At 28.0% G+C, this 4,958-nt stretch overlaps 1 long non-coding RNA gene across 1 annotated transcript; it reads right to left on the reverse strand.

Moving 5' to 3' along the window:
• Positions 1-1,016: 1,016 nt before the first annotated feature.
• On the reverse strand, positions 1,017-3,876 carry LOC145951756 (uncharacterized). The gene is made up of 2 exons (XR_014429669.1): positions 3,342-3,876; positions 1,017-1,307 (listed from the first exon to the last, which is right to left on the reverse strand). It is a non-coding gene; the product is annotated as an uncharacterized LOC145951756 (long non-coding RNA).
• Positions 3,877-4,958: the final 1,082 nt, after the last annotated feature.

Below are 4,958 nucleotides of genomic sequence, written 5' to 3' on the forward strand. Positions count from 1 at the left end.
TGTAATTGTGTTAAATGTTTGTTTAGAAAAATTTATCATTCTTTAAGTATTTTCTAAAGAAGATATGTACAACCTAATTCTATAGAATCAACACAGTAGAGAGACGACGGAGTTGAAACAATATATATAAGTGCGTAGATTTTAACCTTAGTATGATTAGTAAACAAAAATAAGTACATGTAACTTTTATTAGAAAATAAATATATGTACAATATTATAAAGTTCATACTAGTGGGTTGATTGATTGAACTAGAAATCAAGGTTATAGCATTTGGTTTTGCACTCTTAAGATTGACCCATATAAAGAAATTTGAAAAAAATAATAGAAAGGGTGCATGGAGTGGAGTAGAACATATGTAGGGGTTTTACTCCACTATATGTAACCTTCACGAAAAAAAAAATAAAATATATGCATTAGTGTTATGAAGCTTGTATTAGTGGATCGATCAATTGAACTAGAAATCAATAAAAATGTTAAAATGGGTAGGTGAATTTGACAAATCTTAGTAGGTTAGGTTGGATAAGGAAAAATAAATTACCCTGATTTTTATTTAAATTTCAACCTGACACTCTTAACTTGTGAGTCAAACGGATTCGGGGATAAGTGAGTTAGGTTAACTCATTTAACCCACTATTTAAAAAATAAAAAAAAAAGATATATATTTATGTTTTATGTAATTTTTATTTAAAATTTTGATTGATTCTAGGTGGAAATAATCTTTGGTTAAACTTTACCTATTTTTTGGTTGAATTAAATTAGTCAAAGGCGAAGTCTTAGGACACTAGTGAGAAATAAATAAAAAAAGTATATTAAATTTGACAGGTCAACCTATTTATTTATATAATATATAATAAAATATAATATACATTTTTTATTTTTGAAAGCATAATTAAATAAATAAATTTGTAATACATAAAATTAAATTATCAATATTTTAACATTTTTACAACACTTATGTAACGACCAACTATAGTCATCACGCAGATACTTATGAATCACATACAACTAGTAGTGGAACAATTAACATACTTAGGATAATATACTCCTAATATTTGGATATGTACACTATAACATGAACATATAAGTGTATATGAACAACTATACAAGTATATAAACAATATATGTACAATAATCCAATAGGTGCAGAATATAAAATTCTAAGTTGTTGGTGGTCAAACAATGTCTATATAAGACATCTCCGAAAGCAGCATCTAGCTACATGTCATCAACATGGTTCCACATGGTGTTATGTGTCTCTAGTTAATCTTGTTTTGCTCTCATGAAAATTATGATCACCACATTCCCACTGTCAAGAAAACATGTAAGATTAAGCTAGATTTCCAAAAAGAATGTAAATATAAGAAGAAAACATCTATACCGCTATCAACATCCACATGTATACCAATAATATACACCTCATGTGGTTCACAACATTTACCAACTCAACAAAAAAGCAACATGTTTGAAAGCTAAACACTCAAAAAATTCAAACATTCACCACAATTATATCATACTATAAGGAATTCATCTAGTGCATATGAACAACAACCAATTCACGTCAAATCACATGCACACACAAAAAAAATGTGTCATCATGCATTCACTTACAAAGATCTCCTGACACATTTGAGCAGTTTAAGTGGTTTGACCCTATCAAATTTACTCGATTGTTTACATTCCTCATGCACCCGCTAATTCGACAACTAAATTAGAATATCAATCCTTATCATTTGATTTCTTGGGTGTCATCACTTACATTGGGAAAGTTTAGTTTCACCGTCAAGGCTAGTATAGTTGGGTATAAGTGCATCACGAACTTGAAATGTATTACTAAATCACTTATTGAGTTAGCCCATTAACTATCCTTGAGGCATCATGCAACCTTTTTAATAATTAGTTTAAGGTTGCAACCTTCGATTTCATACCTTACTCCAATATTGATTAAGAATCTAAAGGAGACACAACAAATCCAATCCAAGAGTTTCATGTAACCCCCTCTCCAGATTACATATGCTAATTATAACTAATTATTTATGGTTAATAATATTTATATTATTATAATGTGTAGAAAAGATACTTAAACAAATGAATTAAATTTATCTAATTAAAGTTTTATTCAATAAAAGTCAATAAATATTACAAACCATTTTATAACAACTTAGTAAAATAAAACCCCCATCCTATGCTCTGGATTTTTGCATCTGACCTTCTAATTGCACATCCAATTTTTCTGCATTATGAGATCTCCAATATCTGGGTTTAAAAATATTTATGGGGTTAGAAATTTAATTTTATTCACATCTCACACAAACAAATTAGACAAGTGCATAATAAGTTCATACAATTATCAACACACACAACAATTTGATAATATTTATCATTAATAATAGTCTAAATAATGCAATATGATTATGAGAATGAGATGCAGATTTTGACTGAAAATATACTTTTTAAAAATCATTTTGACTCAATACTCCATGGAGATTTTCCCTTTTGAGTGTTTAGTGAAGTTAGAGCTTAACATCACTCTGTCCAGTGATTCGGCAATGCCCCACTAAACGCGAACAAGTAGACAGTAGTCAGAGTGTCAGTATACCGGGCAGGCTACCACAACACAGAATCAATAAAGACTGGCCATCTATGGGATTGCCCATGCCCAAACACTCCCTAGACCAAAGGTCTATCCCCCAGACCAGAGGTCCCGTCTTACCCATTCTACTCAAATCCCGTTTACTATCTTCTGACATTGGTAGCATAAAACAAATACCTCAGTCAGAATTTCACAACTATATCAAGCTCTCTCTGACTTTATCCTTTTCTTTATCCATCTCGTACTGCCAACTGTCCTTGACAGTACCCACTATCACAATCAATCTCTCGCCACCAATGTCTCAGATAGTAAACATAAAGAAAAGAATTTACATAAAAAGTATCATTTCAAAATTACAAAACTCATTCTTTTTCTATCAAATATCCTTAGTACAAAATTCATTTATGAAATATTTTTTTTTTGAAATTCTTTTCTTTTTCCCCCCAAAAATATTTTGACTTAAATATGACATTATGCAATATGCAATATGCATCACTATTAATCTATCAGTTCAAAAATTATTCTCAATCAAACTCTTCAAATTAAATTCAAACAATTTCAATAGAAACATTCAATCATAAACAATCAACCACTTCAAGATTCAACCTTAAAACATCAAATTTATCAAAAAGTACAATCAAAAACCATATCAACTAACCTAAGGTTCCATGCATCAAAACTTATAAGTAAAGATCGATACTTATTCTACAACTATATAGGCATGAATAAAATTAAACATCTAACCCATACCTATTTCTCCAAGCTTGCTAGTTTTTTCCTAATTTCCTTGATTTCTTCTTCTCCTACTTCTTTTTCTTCTTCTTATCTTCTTCTTTTCTTCCCCTTTTCTTGAAATTTTAGTTGTTTACTCCTTGTTTTACTCCTTGGTTGTGGAAAAGATAGAGTATTTTTGGGTGTTTCTTTGGCATTGGTTTATGTCTAGTTGTTAAAGGTTGTTGGTGAGCTTTTTGGTGTGTGGTTTCTCCTATTTATACTAGTCTCCACCTCTATTCTCCAATCTTCTAGATGTGTAGATATTTCTTGATATTTCCTAAGATATTTTAATAACATAGTGATTAGGTGTCCATTTTGTAGATATTTATAGGACTTTCTAGAATTTTCTTGAATTATTTAAGTATCTTAATGATTAAGTTTCCAATTTATTTAATAATTTGGTGATGAGATGTCCACTTTCTAGAATTTTGTAGAATTATTTAGTTATCTTAATGATTAAGTTTTCAATTCATTTTAATCACATGGTGATTATGTGTCCCTTTTCTTTTGTAGAAATTTATAGAACATCCTAAAATTTTGTAGAATTATTTAAATATCTTAATGGTTAAGTATCTAATCAATTCTAGATTTCTATTATGTAGAATTTTATAGAACTTTCTTGAATTATTTGAATATCTTAATAGTTAAGCTTTCCAACCCATTTAATCATTTGGTAATTAAATATCTACTTTGAAGAGTTTTGTAGAACTTTCTAGAACATTGTAGAATTTTTAAAGTATCTTAAAAATTAATTATAATTTTGAGAAACTAATATCATAATTAGAATCTTGACCATTAAAAATATAAACTTTTGTCTCTTGATCCTCTCCTAATTATGTTAATTAATATTAATTAAATAAATTAGGATTTGCTTATGTGTCATAATTTCATTGGTTGAGACTTGTATTTTAATTTCAACTAATTATACATTTTTATTAATTATTCCAAGCATACTATATCGATGATAAAATTATTATATCCTTTTAAACATTTTTCCATAATTTTCTAGCTTAAGGTTTTAGCAGAATATTTTTTTCTTGTTAAATCCTTAGAGAATTTCTATAAATTTTAATTTAGAGATTTTCTCTCTTAACTATATTTATTCTTAATCTACACTCAATAAATTATTATTTAAGTTATAGATTACTTAAATTTTCTTAAATTGAGTTTCTCATATTTTACAGCGTGCTCTCAATGCTGTCCGAGAAATAGTCAAATTAGATAATAAAATACATGTTATTGAATTTAGAAAATCTGGTTAAATAATGCTACATAAATTTCATTCACAATAACTTACGTAATATTTAATATATATAATAATTTGCAGAAACTTATAGATAAATAATTATAAAATTTAGGATGTTACATTTCACACCTACTCAAGAAGAGTTTTCAACAACTGGTCTCCTAGAGTGCCACAACAATGTTTCATACATGGGATATTCAACTTTTAAAACATTTTCTCCACTAGTTTTAAGTCAATCAATATTCTTTAATACTTATAACATTCTCAACATCAATACCTTAATATACATCATCTATATACATTATCTCAGGTTAATGAATATAAAGATTAAATCACACCAATTATAT

Source organism: Cajanus cajan, chromosome 9 (genome assembly GCF_000230855.2).
Source record: "Cajanus cajan strain Asha chromosome 9, NIPB_CcT2T_4, whole genome shotgun sequence".
Lineage (NCBI taxonomy): Eukaryota > Viridiplantae > Streptophyta > Magnoliopsida > Fabales > Fabaceae > Cajanus > Cajanus cajan.